This window comes from Chlamydotis macqueenii, chromosome 12 (genome assembly GCF_036417535.1).
Source record: "Chlamydotis macqueenii isolate bChlMac1 chromosome 12, bChlMac1.mat, whole genome shotgun sequence".
Classification (NCBI taxonomy): Eukaryota; Metazoa; Chordata; class Aves; order Otidiformes; family Otididae; genus Chlamydotis; species Chlamydotis macqueenii.
In genome coordinates this window covers 4,118,398-4,143,888 of record NC_141567.1, presented here as the reverse complement: position 1 = coordinate 4,143,888, position 25,491 = coordinate 4,118,398, and the positions used below count along the sequence as shown (strand labels likewise).

The 25,491-nt window shown below is 42.2% G+C and overlaps 1 protein-coding gene across 6 annotated transcripts in view; it reads left to right on the top strand.

Moving 5' to 3' along the window:
- Window positions 1-14,645: 14,645 nt before the first annotated feature.
- The window catches only part of MEF2A (myocyte enhancer factor 2A), an 89,537-nt gene continuing 78,691 nt past the window's right edge, over window positions 14,646-25,491 (top strand). For 2 of the 6 annotated variants that reach the window (XM_086757317.1, XM_086757320.1), the window contains exon 1: window positions 14,648-14,993. The gene's annotated coding sequence lies outside the window, so the exon portion shown is untranslated. Of the gene's footprint in view, window positions 14,994-15,348; window positions 15,594-25,491 lie in introns of those variants that run through there. The other 4 variants (XM_086757321.1, XM_086757322.1, XM_086757323.1 and 1 more) reach the window with 3 other exon arrangements.

Below are 25,491 nucleotides of genomic sequence, written 5' to 3'. Positions count from 1 at the left end.
GCTCATTGATTCTTCTCGTGGTTCAATCAGCAGTTACTGCTTCTCCTTAATCCAGGTTCGTAACTACTTAGTGGAGCGGGTTCTTAACAGAAATACCCCTGAGAAATCCTAACAACAGGGTGGGGGGGAGCTGAAGAAAGCGGGGCTCTTACCTGTGGCCCAGAATGAATGGATGAGAGCAGGGAATTGCTGTTTCTCGTAGGCCTCACTTGAAAGTCCCCTTGCAGATGGGTCTGTGGCTGCAGGGAGAGGCCAGGAGGACACACACCCGAGAGGTGAAAACGAACAGCACTGCTTTCTAAGGTGAAAATGAGAGTATTGTGATGTTTTTGCTGCCTCCAAGCAAAGACTGTAATGGCAGGAAGGAGTAAGGATGATTTTTGCAAAGGTGGGACTGGAATAGGAGAGGCTGGAGGTGAGGCACAGCGCTGGGGGAGGCAGGCAGCCGGCGTGAGTCACGCATCCTCCAGTGAGCAGCACTGACTCACTGGGAGGATGATCTCTGCTGTTCCCTTTCTGCTAGGACCGAGGAATAGTCAATTGCTACTCAGCTTTACTCTGCAGGCTCCTCGGTTAGATAGTGAGATGTAAAAGGGAAGATGCTGGAGACCATGGAAAATGGAAGCGAGAGGCACAAGCAAGCGCAGCCGGGGCGGCTGGTGTTTCTGTGGAGGGTCCCTGCGGCAGCTGGAGGGGAGAATCCCCCAGTGCATGGGCTGGGTGTGGAGCAGCGGTTCAGCTCCTACAACCAGACTATGCACTGGAGTCTTCAATACCTGTTCATGTCAAGGCCCTGGTACTCTCAGCACGGTGGCTCCCAGCGAGGCACAGAAGCTCCTTGGAGCCAAACTTTATAGCACGTCACCTGGGAGAGGTGCCACCCACCTCCACCGTGGGTTGAAGTTAAGTACAGGCAACGGGAGTGTGGTTCTGATGCTTGTTATCTCCTGTCCAGCTCTGGACATCTTAACAGATGAGGAAAGCCATCACTTAATCTGCAGTATCTGCAGATTTCTAAAGGAAAATAAATATTTTTAGTATTTATGTACCAGGAGAGTAATTCTGCATGGCCAAGAAAAGGGATGAGAGGGCCACGTGGTTTCTTCCTCCTCTGAGAAAGCAGGAAAGAAAATGCCTAAAAAGAATCCAAAATGACCCTAAAAGCTGATGCGCACTCAGATTGTTACAGCTTGAAAGAGATTTCTTATGAGCGAAGTGCAAAGAGCCCTAACGCACAATGTGGTGGTGTCATTATTTTCTAAGCAGCGAATGGCTCCGAGTGTGTTTGTGCAGCGAGCGTTGAGGGCAGGGGCTGTGACTGCAGAGTACAGCCAGTCCCCGGCTCTGGGATCAGAAAATGCGATGGCAATTGCAAGTCAGTGCTGCAATTTTCTTTCGCTTTACAAGTTTTATGTTGGTAATGTGAAGTAATTAATGAAGCAGAGCAGTGCTGCAGAGGGGGAATAATTTTAATGCTCTTTTTTAAAGACGCTACTAAATCAACGGGGCAGTTTAAAAAGGAATGATAGCCTGGAGATTAGGAAACTTAATACGAGAAATTAGGCAGGGTTTTGAGAGTGATTGAATCTCAAGTAGGCAGGTACTTCGTGATCCGCTGCATGGGCATTTGTGTGTCTGACATACACTGGCAAAGGCAGAGCTTGCTGACTTTTAGGCCTAACTGGTCAGACTCTGCAGTCCTGGTCCAAAGTGAAGATCCCCAGGACTCGGAAGAGTCACTGAGAGATTGTAAAGCACAAGCTCCACTGTGCAGGAGCAGTATTTTTCCACTCCTGTCATAGGTCTTCTGACTACCAGCTACATAAGCCATGTCTACATGGTCTTTTGAAGGCAGCTACGAGCTTACTCTGGCCACTGTCCAAGAGAACCAGAAGCCATGTAGCTGCAGCTAATGTGCTACATGCCCAAATTACTGTGGCCTGCTGAGAGGCAGGATATTAGCTTGTGCTCGGGGCTCCGGCCAGCTCAGACAGTAAGTAAAGCAAGTTTTTGTCTGCATGCAGGAAAGCATGTAGACAAGGGCAGCCAACTTGCATAGGATTTGGACAGCCATTTTTATCATCAGTTGGGGCAGGTGAGCTGCCTCCATGAAGATGGGCAGACACAATGTACTATGCATCGTGCCCCAAGCTCAAAGAGCAATACCGCATGGTTGGCCTCAGAGCCAGCCAGCTTCTCCGCAGCCAAAGCAAACTGCTTTGTGGTCTAGATCCAAATTCTGTGGGCCTCCAGTTGGCTACCCCTGTTGTAGGCATACCCAGCGTTTCTCTTCTGTTTTGGATGATGGTGACTCGTTTTGGACGGGGAGGGTTCGAACTCAGTCTTCACTGGCTCTGCGAGTTTCTGCAGGAGCTGTGGTGTCCTGAGTGTCCACATCGACTCCTGAGCCATGAAAGGCGTACGTGCACATGTCGTGTGTTTGTGCAGCCCAACGCTTAACTAAGAAGAAAGGCTGTCTCCATTTTGGATGGGTATCTTTGCTGGTTTTTTCCTCCTAAAGTTTTTCATTGTCTTCATTTTGAATACTGCTTCGCTTAAGCAATTTCACCATGTATTACTAATTAATGTTAATGAAGGAAGCACTGTGTGTGTACGTCTATGTCCATATGCACACATGCTGTGTATGATACAGGAAAGCAGATATGTTTATATGCAAGTACATACACAAAATTCAGTCTTGCTTATCTTAGAATAGTACCTAGAGATATTAAGGTTCCACAGCAAAAACGAAGAATGCAGTATACTGTGTACCAGGCAGTATCATGGTGCCCTGAACCAGGGACCTCTTTTACCTGTCACTCAAAACATGTAGCCCCTTCTTCTCTCTTGCTCTTATGTTTCCCCATCTGCAACATTTTTGGAACATTAAAGTGTTTTAAAAGCAGGAATTTGAGTAACTGGCTCAGTTATTGAGGACAGAACCACAGTTTGAACAGGAAGAAGCCTGAGTTAAAACAGACCCATCAGGTGAAATCCTGGCCCTGTGAGGGCCAACGGCACAGCTCTCGCTGAGCCTCCACGGAGTTGGGATTTTGCTCCTATCTTGTGACACTTGCCTTTCCTGAATTTGAGCCATTAGTCCTATAATGGAATAGATAAGCTAAAAATAGCAAACAGACTGACCTAAAATAGTTTGACATTCATATCATAGTGCTTATTGTCTGAGAATATATCTAAATGACATGTTGATTAATCCTGAATTGAGGAAAATGTGATTCATTGGAAAGAACTGGGATTGTACCAATAATTCAGTACCAGAAGATACACAGACATCAACTCAGCGTGCAATGTTTCCAGGAAAACTTTATTTGCAAGCTGTCAGATTCATCTGCCATTTTCCCAGCCACTTTGGTTCACTTCTGAGTGGCCTGGACGAAATATTCCAACCCAGTTCATGTGGGCTATCAGCTACTTTACTAAAGCAACTTTTCCCCCTGCCTTTTGCTGAAAACAAAACAGTCACATCAAGTCAGGTTGCTGTGAGCAGCTTTTAAGAGAGATGTCGGTTGCACTTAGTGCACAGCTGGGGCCAAAGCGAAGCTGTGTAAGTGCCTGAGCCACTCAGCTGGAAACTACATCTTGTGCAGGAACCTAAATGTCAAGTTCCTCAGTCCCCCTCACAGCCAGAACTCCGACAACTCCCCTTTTCCCATGGCTCTTCTTCACTCTTCTACAGACGTAACTGTGCCTTCCTTCAGATACGATAAATCATATATGGGACTGCCACGATCTACAGCAAAGCGAGCTGTCACCCAGGACTTCAGATGACACTTAGCCACATTAACGAGTAAACAGAGCCCACAGGAAAGATGCCTTTTGAACTGCACTCTTTGTGTCAGCAGTGCTAAAACTAACGAACCAAAACAATGAGGGGAAAAAAGGGAATCGTCAGATGCACCTAAAGCTATCGGCTATAAAGTCAGATCAGAGAAAAGCTCAAATATGAGCAAATCTTTGGGACAGCACATAAATTATGTTTTCCATAAGCAATAAGACAGCATATACTCTCAGCCTTGTGATAAGAGGAAAGCACTAAAAGAAAGAATAAATGTAACCATGTGAAGAGAAGGGAGCAGGAGTGAATGTGTTTCTTATTTTGGAACCTTCTCATGGCAAACAAGCAAGGCTCGAGCCAAAATCTTCAGGACGCAGAAGGAAGTTGGAAGCGTTACACCGCCGCATGGCTCACGAGCAAGCTGGCATGGAGAAAGGGATCGGCTCCACATTGTTTCGAAGGAGCCTCACAGAGCACGCAGTATAGCATCCTCAGGGCATCTGGAGGCAAGGACTACCAGCAGTCAGAGGAACGGGTCCAAATTTACAGCAGTGTAACTGAATGATAATTTCACTCTTGGTGATGGAGGAGCAAAAATGTGCACCCGAAAAAGAGAAACAACTGGTGGTAGGGTATAGAAATGGTGTTGGGGAAATGGCTTTGCTCTACTTGCTGTTGCTGGTTCCCTTAATTCTGATTTTTGTAGTATATGCTCTAACACTAGTTACTCTTCCATTGAACCACTTCTTAAATAATAATCCTCTGAAGGAACCTTTCAGATTACTAACATGATGAGAAGAAAACAGTATTAGTTACAGTTCTTATGTTTGTGGTTACTTCATGCTAATACAAACAAAAGTGCTTGGTCTTGAATTAACAATAGCTGTGGTTTAGGGTTTTGTCCTTCAATGATCCCCAAATTATGCTTGCGTGCATAATTTGGTACTAGAAGCAGAATAAACATCAACTGTAATCGCTGAATTTTTAAGGTTAATGTTAAGGCTAAGTACATAGCACTTATTTTCCTCTGAAGAAAGCATGTACACTCTGGTTGAAGGGGAAGATAAAAACCATGTTTGGGAGAGCAATGGCTGATGGCTTAGTTCTGCATGATAAAATAAATAACTTCGATTAACTTCGAGCTCCAGTACCTCAGATGTTTGTTGTCACAGAGCAGCAGCTTGGCTGATTGGCAGCTCTGGTTTAGTTGACATGTGTGAACAGAAATTGCTCAATTTCCATGGAGTACTTCAATCTGCTGGTTTAGAAGTTTCTGTCCCACATAGACTGGCATTTCAGCTTTTGAATAGATGGAGGACTTGTAAGGGTCATTAAAGAAATTGCTGAAGCCTCTGCAAATGCTCTAGGCCAGATTGCTGACTGAGATGCATCGCATGCACGTGTCACTGCAGATACTTCCCAGATAATGGCACTGATTGAGATTTTAATCTGGACAAAGTGCTGGAGGCAACTTTCTTTCCAACACTCAATTATCCTGATAATAATATGCTGCTTTTTCTCCTATGTTCAAAATGTGTGGTCTGCTGCAATTGCGCAGTGTGCGCAGTGCCGTTTGGAGTGAGGGAAACAGACACCCCAAATGCCACGGCAAAGGGCACTTAGAGCAGAGGTCCCACAGCGTGGAGGACAATGTATTTTTACCTTGGACGGAGGAGCCAAGTAACCACCCCGAGAAAGGGCTGCGTTTCTTCCCACAGGCTGCAGGACGCCTCCTTACTGGTTCTCAGCAGCCACACAGGAATAAATCTGAAGCACAGCCTGGTGTAATATGTTGTAGGGGCAAGACTGTAATTTTATTGTGCGTATGCATTTTGTATCCTCCCTAGTGGGATGCTGATCCATAATTGAGTCTTCTAAAGTCTCACACAACACAAAGAATTCAGAGTAGTTTCCCACGGACATTCTCCATAAAAGAATTCTTAGAAGAGATAACTCAGCCAGGAAATGGGAACCAGGGGGCCAAATTCCTTCATTGAAGTCAATCTCCCATTGGTAAAGGGCTTAAAAAATTGTCCCTATATGACTAATCCCAACTATGCTTCCCTAATTTCAGTAAAAGTTTCTAGAGATAAAGGGTGAAGCCATTTGAGAAAATGAAGCTTTATTTGCTTTTTATTCATTAAGGATTATTCTGCTAGATTGAGTTACTAATAACACTTTGTCTATTAAAATTTATGAAACCTAGATTTACTTTTCACTATCTATATCATCTTCTGGTCCTTAACACTCTTCATGGAGCTCAAGGACTGAAAACAAACTCGGCTGTTTCATGTTTGTTCACAATTGAGTTTTACCAGCATCACGTTAGCATTGTTACATACTTGTTATTAAATGACAGCAGAGCGCACGTTTCTGAGACAACGCTGAATACCCGTTCCTGCCTTCAGCAGTTTGCAATGAAAATGATAGACTGGAGCAAATCTTCGAGGAGAGCCAGAGAAGGTATCGCTGCTGTCCCTCTCTCTACGTTCTCTGCAGAGGTAGCTGTGAATTTGGCTCACTTTCTTTGTTTATGTGTCCAGTTGTATTTGTTGCTTGAAGTGAATGCACATGCCCTAAGCAATGCAGATAAGATTTTTGGCTTTTTATGGCTAGTTGAAAGTCTTTCCATTTATGTTAGATTAAGCTGTATTGGATTTAGTTAAGCTAGTGCTGCGTAGCCACTTTTATTCTGGACTAAGAGTGATTTGTGTCAATTTTCCTTAAATCCATTTCTAATTGACTTGCAGTGAACTGAACTAACACCTGATTTATGCCCTCAATTATCCCATTTTAACCAACAGCTCAGGCATGCTGTCCGGTTCCAGCAACGTTAACGAGTTACCGCACATCAGTTGAGGCACGGCAACTGCAGCGCGCCGTGCCTTTCTTTAGCCCGCAGCAAACGTGAGGTTCAATGTGTCAGCTTAACCTCAGGGCCAAGAAAAAGTCTCAACTGGTTTCTTCCATTCGAGCTCGCCACAGGCGAAGAGCAAACACACATGGTCAATTACCGCGGCTGGGCTGATGCATGGTAAGTTGTCAAGCATGTCAGTACGTGAATGAGATCACTCATTCATGTATTCAGACCCTGCAAGTATCGTTTTAAGCTGGTGTTACATAAACGAGTGTAACTATGGATATGGACACACGGACAAATTAGCGTGGGGATAACAAGTCTTCACGTATCGGCTTTTTCCATATGCATACCTGCAGGAAATGCTAGGCCATCTGAGGGAGCCTCATCCTCTTTTACCCAGGGGGAAGGTAGAGCTAAGGCATGGGAAATTCAGTCTGGCTTCTGTTGCAGTAATGGTTTTAACCTAGTTTAGAACAGTTTAGCTTGGCTGAAGTGTAATAAAACACATTTAAACCTCTTCTACGCCAGTTAAGCTATGCCTATTGCGTATTTTACCCTTTGCTTAGGCGGTGCAGTTTTGCAGGTCAAATCTTTGAATTAGTAAGAGTTTTTCCATTGATTTCATAGAGCAGTATTTTACTGAGAAGTTTGAAGACCCTTCATTTTAGAGTCTATTTTAAAGATGAACATGCATCTTTCTTAAAAACCATTGAGAAGACAAACCCCAAGACCAACAATAAAAGAAACCCAACAATCCTAATCTTTCAGCTTTCCTCCCAGACAACACTAGCTTTCTTACTCCACCCTGTGGGAGAGGTAAGAAGAAATTTGCTCCTTTCCAACAAGGAACACACCAAGATTTGCTGAACTGAAATTAAAGATACAAAAGTTCCAATCCCAGATGTATCTGGACCTTTTCGAACTATGACCGGGGCCAATGAAACACAGGATCGTACCCGAAAACTTTGGATGCTTTTCCTTTTTATTCAATAACTTGAACTCAATCTCAGTTAATCTTCCTCTACTTCCATACAACGAAAGGAAAGATATTTGATTAGGTTATGTGAGACCAACACATGGCTGCAAGACCAGGCATTATCATCTCAGCTAACATGGGCACATTTTGAACACTGCTTCTCACTCTGCTATCAGCCACCGCCACCTCTGCAGTAATGTGACAGCAAGAGAAAAAAGGATGGGAAGGCGATAAAGTTTGCCCACGCAAGTAGAAAAGAACTTTCTGTCCAAAGCCAGCTGGTTTGGCTTGAAAATGAAGCGGCATTTTAGCTGAGGTGACCTGCTTACGTGTGCTTCGGAGCTCTGTCTCAAAACATTTGTCCTAGATGCAACAGCAGGGTCTGTGAAGCAGTTTATCATCAAGTAACCATAGGAAACAGGTGAGCTGTCTCAGTGCCAGTTTGTCTTCTGAACTGCTTGACAGATAAGAAGCCATCCTCAGAGATTGCAACAAATGTGCTGCCGCATTTCATGGTTAGAACTGAGCATATTTTTAGTAAAGGGTTGAGAAAGTATGCAATAATCCTAAATCACAGCCAAGAAAACCATAAACCTCTTAACAAATGCCTGTTCAGATACAGAACTCGGAAATGTGCACCAGTTGATCCACGTTAACACTCTGGTTAAATTTTTAAGGCTTATCTTCCAAACTAAAGCAAACCTCCAATGCAGGATCAAGGGCATTTTTTGCCTTTGCTGGAAGGACCACAGAGAGCAGGGAAGCTGATGTCTGTTATTCAGCCTGCGGGACACAGAGCAATGATCCTGCGTGTATCCCCAAAGAGATCAGTGGGAAGTACACCAAAGACACATTTCTGAGGAGTCTGGACACCGTTATAGAAGGCTCAAAATACACCTTGCAAACTGCCCCAGTTTAAGAATTAAACTTTATTTCATAAGCTAACCGCTTTGAAAGTTTCTTTGTTATGCTTTGTAGTTATAAGAGATTACGCAGAGCCTTTGTGGGCTCTGTATATGAAGCTTACGTGATCAGGGCAATAAAATGTGCTGTTTTGTCTGTGCAACTCGGTCAGTGCAGTTTACAGTGGAGCAGATAAAATGCAGGGAAAATAATGCCTCAGCTTACATTTTAAGAGCAGCGCTGGCTGATTGCAGTGGGAGCTGAGGGTGCCCTGCACAAGTCAGGAGCAACTTATCTGGCTTTTAAGAGTTTCAAGAGTCTTTTGTTACTTGAAGAGGCCCCATCGACTTCAAATCCACTTTAAAAAGTAGTTCAAAGACTTGTCAGGTGTTATGGTCTCCTATATCTATTTCTGTCCCTTTTGTTTCCTAACAGCATGGGACACTGACCACACATACTGCTGTCAAATATAGAAATTAAAGGAAAAAGGAGACATTTTCTCTTTAATCTCTTGGAAGATCTTCCAGACTAAAGCATAGTTCTTAAATTGATAATATCTCTTTAAGAATTTATTTGCCAGGTAATATTAGAAGAAAAAAGGTCAGTTTGAACATTAAAAAGCCCCCCTTTTAAATCAATTTCCAATCTCTATTAGAGGTAATGGGAAGCAGTGTTTGAAGAGGTCTCCAAATAAATTCCACACCTTAAAAATGCAAATAACTTTAAAATAATTTTAGGTGATTTCTAGCCCTTTGGAAAAAGGGCAAGATCTATCCTAAGAAATACTTCGTTGCATAAAAATAATAAAACTAGTTTAGTGTTACAGTATATGACAGTCATAATATGTATAAAGCTACAAAATTATTAACAGATGAAGGCCTGCAGCTTTTGAATAATGTACTAAATATGATTGGTTTTTTACAATACTATCAGAAGAGAAAAGCACATTTTAATAACAGAAATATTGAACATAACTATTTTTCTTTGGATCTGCTAAGCAATCTGTGTGTTCTGTATAAGATGTCAAACTACACCGTGCATATGTACACTTTGCTCTCTCTATAAATATACATGTGCATGACACATTTCTGAAAGCAGTAAATGAGTGCTGGGGAAATACAGAAACAATGAAGTTCCTAAGAGAGGCTTATTTTTTCAAGTTATTAAAAGAAGGTGGCAAGCATTCATGAGGATATGAAAATTTAAAGCCGTCTGCAGGAAACTCTGAAAACCTCTGGTTAAGGCTGCTGCCAAAAAATCTCAGCTATGTTATGTCAGAATGTTTAATTGCAAGCTGCAATTTTAATGAATGGAAAGATATGGCAAAAGAAGGAAGTTTCTGAAGCAACATAGAGCAGCCATGAAAATAAAATACCAAAGGTTGTAATCTTGAATGCAGTTGGAAGCAGGAATTTCCATCCGCGCTCCGACTCCTTTTCCTGCTGCGCAGAATTTGCCAGCTGTCTGGCTGAGGGGAGAGGTAAGCTGTTCTGGATATCATCTCCTGGGCTCAAGGCAGCACTTGTTATGTCGATGTGAAGAAGTCAACTTCTTTGCTTTTGTCATTATGGGTGTTTACAGAAATGCAGCTTAGGAATAAGGGGAGGAAAGGCAAATGTCAGAGTGCATTAAATAACGTATTTTCTTTACTTTCCAAGAAGCTTGCTTGCAGCATGGTGTTACTATTTATACTGGATCTCGTAAACCCAGCTGTTGGTTCATGTTAACATGCAGAATGGTGAGAAAATCCCAGCAGAAGAGCGTGAATCCCAGAGAGACTCGTGTTCTGTCATTGTGAGGACCTATAAAATATCACAAGTTTTGCTGAGGTATGGATCAGACGTGCAGTCAGTGAGGCATGCCATACAAATATTTCCCGTGTTGATCCTCCAGTATTAGAAGGCCAAGAGCAAAGCAAAACGAAAAGTGCCAAATGCTGCAACAGACAACTTCAGATAACTTAGCTCGAACCCCTGGCTGGAAAAGTTGGAAAGAGAACTTTTACCTGCAACTCAAAACTAGCAAATATACTGTACACCCACATTACAGCATTCTTAGACAAGCTGTGTCTGATCTAATCTTATGTACCTTGGCCACAAGTTCTGGAAAAACAAATATTCCCAAGGCAATCAGATTACTGAATGTACCATATAACGATGTGGAAATATTAGTGGTTTACAGAGGGCAGCTTATGAAATGGATTGAGTGAATTTAATTCATGCATTGTCAGGCAATTTGGAATTAACTAAAATAAGGAAATCTTTACTTGATTATATCTGTCCTGAGTGGAACACCAGACCCAAATAGTAGTGTAACAGCAATACTCCCAGCCACAGACGGGGAGGTCAGGGGAGTTTGTTTCAAGCCAGCTTTCTGCGAGCGAAAGTCTGTGTCTGTACTGAAGTGGTCATCGCGGGGTTAACAGGGTCACCCACAGTGCTAATGGAAAGGAACCATTATCTGCTCCTCTCTGATTTCCTGCTCCCTAGGTGGGAGTCCCCCTGCTCCCATCCTTTGTTTCTAATGCAAGTTCCCACCCTGAAATGCTCCCAGTACAATTTGGTTTTGTTGCAATCAGTAGTCCTTTATAAATTCTTCATTCATAGAGTACTTCCACCATTGTAAGTGAAACAATGTTAGGAATTAATCTGGCCTGTGATTTTAAGAAACCTTATTCTTAAAAGCTTGTTCTTCGACCCTCCGTCCCTACGAAGGATAACTTAATTGTTTGGCAAATATGCAAAAGCTACATAACATCCCTTACTCCTCTTCTCTGTCATTTTACATGTCCTGCATTTTGGTTTTACACAAAGTTCACCTTTAGAAGCAACAGACTAAGAATTTTTCTCCAGGACGCAAGATGAAAAAGATTTCTGGAATATCAGGGACATTTGAAGGGAGGCCTGAGAAATAGCCATGGTACACCTCTGCAGTGTTTTGTAGGAAGGTCCTAAAATGTCAGTTGAACGCTAGTGGAGGTATGGTTTTGGTGGTAGTGCCTCCAAAATACCTTCACTGGGGGGGTGGAAATACACTGGAACAGAGATACAAGGGAAAGCTGCTGGATGATGACTCAATTCAACTGTGAGGCTATTTAGTTAAAATTAAAAGTGTCTCTTTTTTCCTTTATATTTGCTGTTTCTCTGAGTTTATTTCTCCTTGGATATCATGGAAATTACACTGCCTGCTATTTGGCCAAGGGAAGAGATTTCAAGTGGTTCTTTTTAGTCTGTGTAGCACGTAAGACTGGCAGAAATGCGTTCAGCGGTTGTTCTCTTATATCTCAAGAGTGATCCTAGCAGATGCCTGTGATAATTTTTCACTTGTCAGATTGACACTCAAGTGTGATGTTCTCTGGGGCTTTGTTATGTTGCCGCTTCTACGGTCTTACAAAGATCATAATTTTTTTTTTCTCTGTAGTGTGAATTTTTCATAATCACCTAAAGCTTTGCATCCTTTGGATTACCCAGGTGCATTTGGCCTTTGCGGTTGTACTGGAAATTAAACCTGATGCAGAACGTGGCCATCAGGTCATGCGGTGATTTTAGTCATCATGATACGTAAATTCTTCTGTGATTTTATTCGTGTTGCCCGAAGGGGTGGTATTTTTCATTGATGCTATTGTGACATGTGAAAACATCTGTGACTTCCCCGCCACCCATTCTCTTTCACTAGCAGTCCCAAGAGGGGGCTGCAGAAGCAGATGTAGCAGCACACCACCGCGTATGGAAAACAACATCTGTAATTTCAATCAGATGCCGTGTTTTGCACTTCCTTTTCTCCATTGTTAGATGGGGCAGTGTTTCAATTGAGGGAGGAATGCATTTCAGTGGGAAAGACGCTGCTCTGTACCCCTGAACCACTGTTGGCAAAGCATGCATAGAAATCGCTTGAGCAACACATGCTATGCTTATTCCTGTAGCGCCACTGAAATGGACAGATTAGAACCAATTATTTATAATTTGGCTTCTGTTTCTGTGAGCTTAGAATAATATGATTACACACTGAAAATAATTAATTAGTATATCTAGAAGTCCTTGCTCAGGCCTTGCTTCGGTGTCTTCCCACTGACTTTTGTAACCTAAATAAAGAATTCAGGATTTTATCTAACATATTTCAGCATATTGCTGTCCTAAGAGGATTTCACCATATTAATCATTAGTTTCTAGTAATAGATCTCACAGATATTATGGATGATAGTGAGGAACAAGAGAATAAACTATATTCATGTAAAAATCAATGACATTTGGACTGTTCATGTTGAGAATTCTAAGAAAACTGTAAATATTTAAATCTCTTCCTGATAGTTCAGTAACAATCAGCTTGGAAATATGATAGTAGATGGCAATTATTTGTATTCTGTTATTTCTTTGTCTCTTTCACACCTCTTAGTAGCTTTTTCCTAGAGCCACAGTAAGAAGTACGTACTCTTGTACTTAAATGTACTCTCATGTAGAGTACATATTCTACATACTCAAACTCTTCTGTTTTGAAAGAAAGGTGGATGGTTCCGAAGCTGTTCAACTTATTTACTGAGCCATATATTTAAATCCCAAGTGAACTGTACATTATAAATCCTGAACTTCAAAATGTCTGCGAGCGGTGAATTACTGCTTCCATTTGAGCTAAATGTTTGGAAACAGACAACAGAAATTCACATTCATTGCTCGGGAATGATCTTGGACGATCTGCCTTTTTGCTTCCAGTGGTGTGGTTATCACACGGCGAGTTGGGTGTTTCTGTCATCACTTCTTGCATCCTATTTTCTGACCATTTTCTGTACCATTTTTGGTACTCATTTAATGATATAGTCTCTCAAAGAGAAAGAACATCACCCTCTGATTTCTATTTTCCAGAGAAAGCACCTTTGATTCTCGTGTCCTGAAGCAGAGATGTGCACTCTCCATCAGGGATTTGGCGCTTTGAAACGGCTCCCATCATTTCACTCCGAGGCTGCGGGTATCTTGCAGGATAAATCTGTAAAAGCTGTAGAGCGCAGATGATTTTTGGCAAGTATCTTTTTGTCATCAAAATTTTATTTTTGGGTCATTCTTCAGCTGCTGCCTTCTGTGAAGGAGAAAGGCGCCAATTTTATGTCTTTTATTATGTATTCCCCGGTAGTCTTTTCTACTTAAAGCAAAATTAATGGGAACTCTGGCAGAGATAACGTGAGGTGGAGATGGATGGAGGAGGAACTGAGGTGGGCTGTCACCTCAGCCTGAGAGTGAAGACAGAGCTCATGTCCTCACAGAGCAGTGATTTTCACAGAAAGCCAGTCAGAAAAGAGAACTGGGGAGGCGGTGGTGGTTTCTGTGATGGTGACAGAGGGAGCCAGCCTGTTCGCAGATGGTAACTGGTGTTGCTCTCCTGCTGCATCCTCCAGCAATCAGACCTTGCAAGAGGATGACGGACCACTGACTGAGGCTTGTTTTAATTAACTCTAGGAGTTAATTAACTCTGCCTTGCTGGAGAGAGGAGAGCGGGGGGAAGCAGCTCTGCTGTCTGCGCGGCAGGAGCGGGCCTGTCCCCCTCGGGTTTCTCCTGAGGAAGACAGCGGGCTGTGGTAGGGGGCTGCGGGGCCCTGAAGGTGCGGGAAGGGCGTAGTGACCGGCTGGGGCGGGCAGGGGCCGTCCGCAGGCCCCGCCGCAGCGGTTGCCCCCGGCAACCCCTCCGCACGTCGCCGCAGCGGCGCGGCCCTACCGAGGGGGAAGCGCCTGGGCGCATGCGCGGCTCCGTGGTGGGACGGGCCTGCCTACGTGCGTCACTGGAGGCGAAGCGACGGAGCCTTATACGCATGCGCTGCCGTCAAGGTTGGGGAGGAGGGGGCACGGCCAAGCGCCTCTCCTTCGCAGTAGGCCCGCGCGTGCTTGGCTTTGATTGGCTGCCGCTTCCCTCGTCATCTCTCTGATTGAGCGCCCCCCTGTCACTCAAGGCCTCCACGTTTCATTGTGCCCCGCCCACCAACTACTCGCTGGTTGGCGGGCGCCCATGTTCCTTGCTGGCGCTGTGATTGGCGCTGCCGCCCCTTCACTCCGGCGCGCTGCCCTATCGGCTCGCGGCGTCGCAGGATTGGGTCGGCGGTGAAGAATGTAGACCCGGCCGCTCCCTATGGTAAAACAAAATAATCCGCCGATGCTGGCTCTTCAAACCGCGCCGGGCGCAGGTTCACCTCGTGTTTCCCCACGCTGCCCTCCTCGCCCCGGCCCTGCCTGGCTCGGCTGAGCGCCCTCAGCGACATCCCAGCTGCCAGGAGAAAAGGGCGGAAGGATATTCTTGGGAGACGGCTGCGCCGCCTGAGGAGAGAGAGTGTGACAGAGGAAGTAGTTCCGGCCCCGATTGGGCCTTGTTTCCCAAAAATAGCCCCCAGCGGGTATCCGTGCGCCGGTGTCAGTGTCTCCTGAGGCGCCTCAGCGGGGAGGAGGCAGGAGCGGTGGCGGGGAGCGAGGGGACGCGGGCGGGTGAGTGAGCGGGGCGAGGGGGTTCGGGGGGTCCCCGCTTTTGGGGGCGAGCGGGAGGGCGGGGGAGCGTTGCCTGAGCCTGGGCGGCTCCGGACGGTGGCGAGGGTCGGAGGCGAGCGAGCGGGGTCGGAGGCAGGGGCAGCGGGTGGCGGGCGGGGGCAGTGGCTGAGGGGTGCGGGGGGGGCGGCCGGAGGTGAGGGGAGAAGGAGGGGGATTGTCCCCCCACCACCCTTCCCCGCCATCCCCTTGCCGTGCGGAGCGGAGCGGGGGGTGCCGGCGGGGAAGTTGGTGCGGGGGGCGGGCGGGGGAGGGGCGCGGACGGGGGCGGCGGGGTCCCGCGGGTGGTGGGCGAGTTCCCCGCGGCCCGGGGCCTCTCCGAGAACTTCCTGCAGCCCTCGCCGGGAGAGAGGATGGGCACGGAGGGACCAGGCCGGCCGGCTCTGCCCGGGGCTGGTGCGGCAGGGAGAGAGGGTGGGGGGCGAGGCCCTGGCGCTCGGGGAGCCCCGAGGTAAGATCGCCTTGGCCTCGAGGTGAGCGCCCGTGTCTGGAAAGGCGGGGAGGAAAAGTACCTTTTGTCCTGCTTCTCGGCGGCCACGTTGGGTAAGCAACATCAACAAACAAACGAAAAAAAAAAAACACAAAAAACAACCCCTCCTAGGAGCCTGTCCGTGGCGTGCGCTGGGGAAAACGGCCGAGGGTCGGGGAGGGAGGAGGTGAAGGCAGAAACTGACCGGGTAGTTGTCAAGGTGTGTTGCGAATGGGAGGAGAAAACTGCTCGCTAATGTGTAAACTGAAGGATGTTTTTGTCCAGAGGAGGAAAAGATTGAAGGTACAGCTGTGGTGTGTTGGAAGCAGGGTTTTGTGGTCACCAGCTCTGTGCAGAAGTCGTGAGGATAAGGAAAGCGACCGTTTTGTTCCTGACTGAAAAGACAGTAAATTCTTTGAGTTTATGGAGCTGTGTTTTCCCATAAATTTTTACCTGCTTTTGAAATGCTAGGTGGTGAAGAGAATGGAATTGCTTAGGAAATCTAAACCATAGTGACTTGTTTGACAGGTGATTAATTTCAGAGTTGAGAAACTGGAGTTTTATAGAGGAAGAAAGACAGTTGAAGAAGAGGTGGTTTTTAGAGTTAGGTGTAAAACCATTGTGTCCCATAGTCATAAAAGACTAAATTTATTCTGAACAGTGAGTGGGTGAAAGGGGTTCTGGGAAGTACAAAGGAGCAACAAAAAAGAATAATTTGTAGACAGAAATAAGGAAAAAATGTGGTTTGGTATGGAATTGATAATATAGACAATATTTATTTTAAATCTTTTTCACAGTCTAGTAAGTTTTTATGTAGCATAAGGAAGGCTACAAGCCAACTTAATTATCTTAATTGTCTGCACATAGTTGTCCCTTATACAAGTCTTTTTTCATTTTTAGGAACTAGCTGTCTGTATTTTGATTGATATTTTTATTGTCTTGTTATTGCTAGCTAGTGTTTAAACGGCCTGCACAGAAAGTGTCAGAGCAGCATTCCAATAATATATTCTGTCTGTTTTAAAAATTATTTAAAATGTTTATCTCTTACACGTAGGAACATAGTCTTTGGTTTTTTTTCCCTCTTCTCTAACAAGTGATTTGCATTTGGGGGAGAAGTGTGAGGTTCCTCTTTTAAACTTTTTTTTTTTAATTTAGGTGCTACAATATGTGCATAATGACATGTCTTTCAATTACATAATTTAGAAGAATTGTAATAAATGATGTAATTTTAACACTCTTGATCGCTAAAGGGCATAATTACATAATGATATTTTAAAATTCTCTCCTTGTTTAGCTGGCAAAACAAAAATGAGAGAATGGAACAATTTGTCTTGATGTTAAGGGATTATAACAGTGCTGGCCAGTTGGAGATGAGCCTTGTTTGATTGAGGGCATTCAGTTTGGAGTTTAGGAAGGAAAATAACCCAGTGCCCTGGTTAGTTATTTTTCTCCTACCTAATTCTTTTCTAAATCTGTAGCTGACGTACTCCACCAGTAGTAGTAGAGGAGTATAGTCGCTAAATGAGAAGAATCCCTCAATGAGAGGGACGGGATCTACTTCAGAACAATTTTAGCGTAGATGGCAGTCTCTCTCTCTGCCGGTGCAACTCATCGAAACCAGTCTTAATATTCTGGCATTTCTAATGATTTATTTGTGAGAAGGAGTTTGCAGACTGTAAGCTACAGTAGAAGTATATTAGCCTTTAGCTTGTATATATGCTTGTTTTGCTCCATTTTTAAAGTGTGTATTTAAACCAATATGGTTACATTTCAACTCTATAAATGAGTGGGCCCATGGAATGCTTTGCATGTGCATAGATATCTGAAATTAGAATTCTTTAATTTCACATAGCTTTAGTTTGTTTCACTGCGAAACGGGATGAAGAAATAAGGGAACTCGGAATTTTATGAAGCTAGGTAAATTGACCTACTGGATTGAGTCATGTTGGACTAGTAAGATGAGAAGGACTTGGCTGAATTAAAACTGGAAATAATTCTAGAAAATAAAATGGCTTACTATGACAGAAGACCTATCTTATTTAGAAACTTTATTTGAGCTGAAGTGCATGTGGTTTACCTTAAACTGGTTAATGTGGGCAGCAAAGCTTTTACAGGGTTTATTTTAGAATGTTAGCCAAGTTTCTCAGATAACTGGTTGATGTCATTCTGTGTATTCTGGGCCCAAGTGCTACTTCAGAGAGAGCAGAGGCATGGCACAAGTCCCTGAACAATGCCGAGCTACCTTGCCTGCTCTCAGTCATGCTGTGCGTAACAAAACTCAGCTGATTAATTCTTTAACAGTAGTAAAAGTAGTGTAGTATAACGCTGTGTAATGTGCAAATCTGTATTAGTTTGGGAACTAAGTTTTTTTTTTTTTCCTAAATAAGAAATACCTTTGATTTGTAGTAACCATAGTTTATTATGCCTTGCATGAGGCATGTCTGTGTTTCAGGTTAATATTTTAAAAATATATTTTCTGAAAATTAACATTGTCTTGTTTTATTCGCCTCACCAGATTCTTAATTTTCATTTTTAAGGACCACAGGATTAAATACTCTGCATAAAACTTAGGCTTTGGGCCTATTCAGCCATGACAGCAGCCTGATAATGTGTGCAAAACCCTGGGAAATACTTTTCCTTCTCATTGAAACAAAACTCACTTGGAATTAATTTGAACGTCATGTGGCAACATATATGCTGTGTAACTTCTTAATGTGCGAAGTGGCTTTATTGAAGTTTTAACATTTTTTGAGTTTGAAATATATTCTTTCACATGTGTAATTATGTGTTCTTCAGTAGATCAAATGGAACAGAAGTCAGAATCTCTGCCTGTGACTAGTATGGGTGAATTTTGGTGCCTGTTGTCTTATGTTCAGATTTGATTCCTTCAGCTCTGGTAGAGTAAGCAGGGAAGATAAATGCGCCATCCCTTTTTTCTCTTGTATGCTTTACTGCTTGTCTTGAAAGGCTAGTGCAATAATTATTTGACTGCAGTAGCTGCTGTGTTACTGAAGGGATACTGAATGTGGCTTTAGTTTAACTCTTTGCCCTATTGTGTGAAATGAATTCAGCCTCCAAAGGTGCAGTCAGATCCTGAACTAACTAAATATAGCTGGCTTTTTCCCTGGATGTTTACAAAGTGGTTTTGGTGTCTTATGAAGTCTGTAAGATTACAGCAAGACATTCTTTCTCTTTTTTTTTTTATTTTTTATTTATTTATTTTCCCTCCCTCAAGTTAATTTTGTTGACTTTCCTGTAAAAAGACTTCAGGAACTTTTTTTGACAGCTAATCAAAGTACAGGTTTGGTGATTGATACAGTATCTAATGAATGAACGAAGTAATATTACTAAGAGTTAAACCCAGACTTGAACTGCGTGATGTGACAGCTGCTTTCCCCCAGCATGCATTCTGTGGTAGAACACCACCTAATAAATAATGCCGTGGAGGGTTAAGTTCATAGCCTGCAGTAACATAGTTTGCTTTGTTTATTTTAAACTAAGCATCTGATCTAGATTTCTACCTCTTAAAACCCCCCTCATATGATTCCTTCTTATTTTAATACTTCATCTTTCGAGTTATTGCTTATGGAGTTGAAAGGAGGGGATTTTTTGTCTTCCACGTTAAAGGACTCTCTATTTTTGTTTATCAGCTGTATTGTTTAGACTTCTGTTTAACGGTTCTGTGAGAATTTTTCTAGATTTCTTTATCCTTAACTCAAATGTGTTTTCCTTTAGGAACATAAACCCTGTACTGTGTACTCTCATTTCCATGTGACACTAAAGAGGAATTAATATATTGCAAAAAAACTCTATTCCTGAGATTTCAATCCCCCCCGCCAAAACAGTCACTGATTTGGAGTATTTTAAATGACTTGTGTGGTAATCTTCCTTTCTCCTTTTGTCCTTAATCTGAGGCTGCAGCGAAGAATTAGGCAGCAAAGACAGCTAAATTTTGTGAGTGGTCTTTTTACAAATTTTTGATGCAGGGGAATACAGAACCTTTTCTAAGAAAGTACTATGATTTTTATTCCCCATGTGTCGCAACAGTACAAGCGTACCTATATGATGAGAAGAAAATACATCCCCCTTAATAAGAGTGTGATTAATTGAATTATTTTTCAGGGGATTAACTAATTTATATTCAAAATGTTAGTGATGCTTAATTAGGTAGGTCTCCCAGTTATATTTGTCTCTGTCCCTGAAGAGCTTTTGAATTCTGCCCAAGTCCTTATGGGTCAGCCTAGAGACTTAAAAGTGCTTCTGTACTGCTTTGTGCTCAGCTGGATTTCACTAGCAGTTACGTAGTATTGTTGCATGTCTATTTTAAGTATACTAACTTTAAAAGTAAGTGTTAGGACTTAGCAGCCAAGCATAGCTGTGGAAAGGTGCTTGCATTGATGACAAAGCATCTTTTCCTTTTTTTATTTATTTATTTTTAAATTTATTTTTAATACCTAAATAACTAGTGTTTGCCTTCATCACTGTGGTAGTCGGAGACCACCTAAAAGGATGGGGTGTAGAACAGATGCCCTTGTGCTTGTGATACTTTTATGATGATAATGGAGGGGAAGAAGGATTTTTTTTTTTTTCCATTTACTTAAAATCCTTTGAAGTGTTTTTGAAACTCAGCTTCATTTGAAAACCGGATTGCTTTCAACCTTGTAATTTAGGATTGGATGGATTGGACTAATGTTATTTTTATTGTTTGAAAGCTAACCATAGACCTGTGAGAATATGTAAAGCGGATATGTCATCTTGATACCTGCAGTAGTACTTGCAAGCTGTGGTCAGTACCAGTATTGAGTGCTGTACCAATATACACAGACCTGATCTTGCATTTTTCTATGATCACTTATAATGTTTGGAAGGTCAAGGGGGATCAATTATTAAACTTTTAGCTATATAGTTGTGTAAGCACATTTATAACTGAGCTGTGCTGTGGCTATGCTGTTTAACATTTCTTTTGTGAAGATACAGGCATACAGAGTTGAGAGAGAGAGAATTCAGAGGAGATAATTTTGGTGACCCTTATGATGCTTAAGAAGGTATTTTAAGTGTAAAAAGATGGGATATGGAAGAATTACAAACAGCTAGAAGAGAGTGAGCAAGTACCAGAACATTGAGAGACTCGCAAATATACCACACACGTACGAAAAAGGGTCATACAGGGCAAAACAGACTTGCCTTGGCAGCATCCATTAAAGAAACCTTGGAAAGGTGTCAGGATAAGGTGACTTTTCCCCCTGTATCTCACAAAATCTACAATACTTGAGTCTGGAAGGCTGAGGGAGAACTTTTTTTTTCTTTTTTTTTCCTCAGTTATCAAAAAAGTTCAAGTAATATTAAGTGGGCATCTTTCTCCTGATGCTTTGAATTATTCTTAATTGACCATCTTACTGTTGTGGAAAACTTGTATAGTATAGCTCAGAAACATTGTGTGAGGCTATCAACGTTAAGGACATCTTGTTTTTGGTATCATTCTTTCACAGCAACTGCCCTCTTCCTGATATGACTGCATGCATCCTGTTTTAAAAACTGTAAGCTGACAAGAATGACTGCTAATAAGTTGGTGTATATAGCAGCTCAAAAATGTTGCTTTTTCAAGTGTGAGCTTTCAAAGCACTGAGTCTTCTGAGAATATTTGAGAAAATGGGATGTTCCATCATCACTGTGCTTGTATTATGTTGTCATGCAGTGAGGGTAATTTAAGTTTTTTTGTAACTAAATGCTTTTATTTTTCCTTGAAGCTGTTAAAATATTGATGCAAGGCTTTAATTGCAATTCAGGTGACTTAAATTTATGTTCAGAAACCTATTGGTTTCAGGGTAAAAGAGGTGGCAAGAGATAACAGTTTCCTTTCTGTACGCATCAAGTGAAAAGCACTTTCTGCTAAAATTTTTGAGCCTATAGGCTGTCAAATTATGTCTGTTAGTCTGGGTTTGATAATACATGTATTAGCTTGGCTACTTGGCTTTTGGGATTTGAAGCTTACGAGTGCAGAGGAAGGATTTCCTCTGAGAGACTTCCTTGATATCATCCTGTGTTTCTTTTGGAGTGTTGGGTTTTTGTGGTTTGTGTGGTGTTGGGTTTTTTGTTTGTTTGTTTTGTCCTCTTGTTGTTCTCCTTATCTTTGTTCCTAGCATTCCAAATGGTGATGTCTTAACTTTCTGTCACTGAAACACATACAAAGATCTTGGCTTTAAGAGATGTTTGGCTTGACTATGAAAAAAGTGCCAGCAGTAAAGGTATTAATGGTTGCTGTTAGGAAGCACTAAATTAGAACTCCTTCAGGGGAAGGAGACAAAATCCTGCATGGCTGAAGAGAGATGTGATCAGTAGGTGGAGGCAGGTATTCACTGGATATTGGAGATGTGGAATATAGGTATATTTATAGAAGCTCTAGTTAGTAACACGTACTCTAAAAAGGAGTGTGTAGAGCATGTAATAATATTGTTGAATATCAAATAATGATTTTCAGTTTTAAGTAGTTGCTTGTTGTTTTCCTTGTCACCAATACGGAAACTGCTAACCTGAATAGCCATCAAAAAGGTAATAGGAAACCATCAATTGAATTAATTGAAATTTTAAAAATATTTTATTTTACTAAACCTATATTACAAAGTCAGTTAGAAATACAGAACACTTGTTCTCAATGAAGGACACAGATAAATAAAAAAAATCCCCCAGACTTTGCCATGGGTTTAATATGAGTTGAAATTTGAGGAGAGGGGGGAAGCAACAAGAGTTATCGTAATTGTCAAATATTTTGTTCCTTTAAAAAAAAGCTATTGGTGGATGTTTCTGTTAATCACTGTTAAGTCAGTAGCTTCAAGGAACTAGTAAAATGTGGTGCTCAAATGATTGAAAGTTCTGGGTTTTAAAATGTAAGTGATTAATGTTCCTGAATGCTGGACTCATTTAGATGCTTTTTGCGAAATAGGTACTTTAAAAGGTTAAAGATTTGTTCAGGAGATGAAATAGGGTTATGAGAGAGTTGAAAGTTTCAAGCTCTTAGTGACTGCTAGTTGAATTGTTTTTTACAGGCTTATCTATATAGGAGGCTTATATTCACAGTAAGATGAAATGTAACCTGATAGCCTACAGTTATCCCACTAGCTGCTTTTCAGTAAATCTTTCTGCAGATACTTTTAGCATGCCCTACATTTGAGTCTTCTTTAGTTCAGTGGCTTGCAGTCTTTTTTCTCTATTTGTAGATTCTCCATATGTTTTTGCTGAGAAGATGGACTCCTGTACTGTCAAGTTGAGCCTCGTGGTGATGTACTTGTTTTTGTAGTTATCTTTTGAGGATGACCTAGAAGTAGTCCATGAACCCTGTTTTTGTCAAGTACGTGTGTGTTTACAATAATTAGTGTATTAGCACAAGGTGCTTATATAAAACTTGCACCAGGGTCTGTCAGAAAATAACAGAATCATTCACTTCGGAAGAGGTGATTGGAGAGGGGATGGAAATGTTACGACTGCTGGGAAACCCGAGTAAAAACTTCTTTAAAAAAAAAAAAAAGTGAGAAAAGAACTTGCCCATTGTTAGGTTGTGATCCAAGCCCAAATCTACTGTGTAGTCATGTTATGAGCCCCTGCAGCACCCTCTGGTGATCCAGACATGCTTGTGCAGCATTTGGGGTCCTGGTTGAGCTTCTGAATGAGCGTAACCATCAGATCTGGTTGCAGGACTGAAGAAAATGCTTTCGGCTACAACCAACTTGATGTTGCTAGTGGGTGCTATTGGATTTTGGTGCCATTTTTTTTTTTTTCTTTTCACTTTCTAACTTTCCTCTAAGAGGAGGTGGAAGTCATTAAAGGACCTGTAGACTGTCCTGTTAATATTGGCTCTAGGCAAGCATAACCAGTGTGATTGCATTGAGCTAAAAGGATTCCAGCTTTATGGCTGGGTTGCTGAAGAGCAAGTGAAGCATGGTATAGGGAAGAACAAAGACTATATGAAAATCTTTATTCTATGTAGAATAGCCCATTTTATTTATGATATTAAAATATGATGTAGAAATGGTGGAAGTAAATTCAAAATTAGTCTGAACAGTAATAGTGAAGCAGTGGTTTTGTGAGTAATAAAACTTACAGAACTTCCATTTCCCTTATTTTTCAACTCTTCTGTTACTCCCTGATCTTTGAGAGTATCCTTTCTATAGAGTATGTTTCTCTGAAGTTCTTTAGTATCTTAAATGGCCTGCTGGCTGTGGCCAGTCTGGGTACGGTGCCTGCTGACCGCCTGGGTGGTCCAACAGAACCTGCTGCCTCTCTGCTCCCTGCAGATCAGGTGCTTCGCTTGGGGGCTGCGTGTCACCGCAGGTCAAAAATTCCACAGCAATTTTTATTAAGTCTTAAAAATAATTGGTACTTTTACTTTTGCACTTGGTTGCAACTGGCCAATTAATTCACAAGCTGTTAATGAGGGAGAATAGACTGTGATCGCGTAAACCTCATTTTATTAGAAAAGCAGGTTTAGAAAGCTGTGTGTAATAGTTCTGTCTTCAAGATTTTAGTGCCATCATTGATAATACCCTAATCTTACATCAGTAAACCATGTTATTTTCTTACGTGTTTTTATTTAATTTTATGTAAATAACTCTTAAAGGTGTAGGATGATTTAAAACTTTGCATGCAGTTTCTTAACTTGCTTTCCTTTTAGCATATTTTATTTGATTTAATCTGAATGTTGTATTAGGCTGCGATTCATTTGTTCAGCAGAATAAAGTTAATCTTAAATGGATCTTCATTTTGATGATGCCTGATTGTAAGTACATGGGAAGATAGTTGTGTAGACCCAGAGAGTCTGGTCAGAAGGCTGTTTGCAGAATTCTGTAATGATTTGGGGATTTTGTGCAGGGAATTGACTCTGCAGCGTTTGTACTCAGGGTTTGATTCTTGTGATTTAGAATAGAACCTCAGCGGGTTGTGATTGCAACTGCTTGTGCTCTACTTTGCCAGACGTTGGACCAGGATTGTGTATAGTTTCAGACACCAGTTTGCTTCTGTTGTGCATTTGTTCTGGTGGTAGGGGAACAGGAGCTTATTTGCATCAAAGAAAGTCAGAAGACCTGTTTGTCAAGAAACGTTTAGATTTCTCTGTTTTAACACCTTGTGTCTAATCTCCTCTGCACCCCTTCTGCCATCTCCCCCCCCCCCCCCCGAAAGGAAGTGTCTTATTTTGTTCTTAAGAGATACTAATAAATTTCTCTAAAATCCCACTCCCCCATGTGAAGCTCATACCTGTGTTTTATTGAGGACCTTCTGGATCCTGTTTTTTTCTCAACATGGTAATTTTTAAGGCTGAATTGTTCAGTTAAGACCTACCACAGTATTCCTGAAGATACTGGCTGACTGGCTCTCAAAAGAGATTTCAAACTGCTTTTCTGTCATGCATTCCTTTAGTGAAGTCTTAATGAGAAGATGATCAGATAAACTTCCTGAAGACTTTCTGTGCAACACACTCACTTAAAATCTGAGATTTTTTCTTCAGATCTATTTCTTTCAAGGCATCTATATTATTTCTGCCGCTGTCTGTCTTGCATGCATATAGGTAATGCCTTCGAGCAACCACAAAGACTTTGGTATGTTGTTCTTCTAAGGTGAATTGACTTTGACTAATTTTCTGAAGGTGTAATGAGCAACAGCTCTTCACGCGAAGTTTCTCTTGTGCTTGTAACAACTGTTAGAAGCAGGAGAAGATCAGTACAGACTAAAATTCGGAGTTGCGATCTGACGAGGAATACTCCAGGCTTCTTATCTTAAACAGCTGAGATCACAATTTCTGCTTCTGTCTTATCTGTACTTCACTGCTTTTAATTCGTCATGGTCTCTTCTGCTTAATCTTAATAGCTTATAAGATACTTCACTGGCATAATTAGCTTATCTTAAAATAGTCTGATCTGTTAGCAATATTGGCAGAGTGAAGGGACAGCCAGCCCAGGCGTTGGCTTTCATGCAGTGAACCCA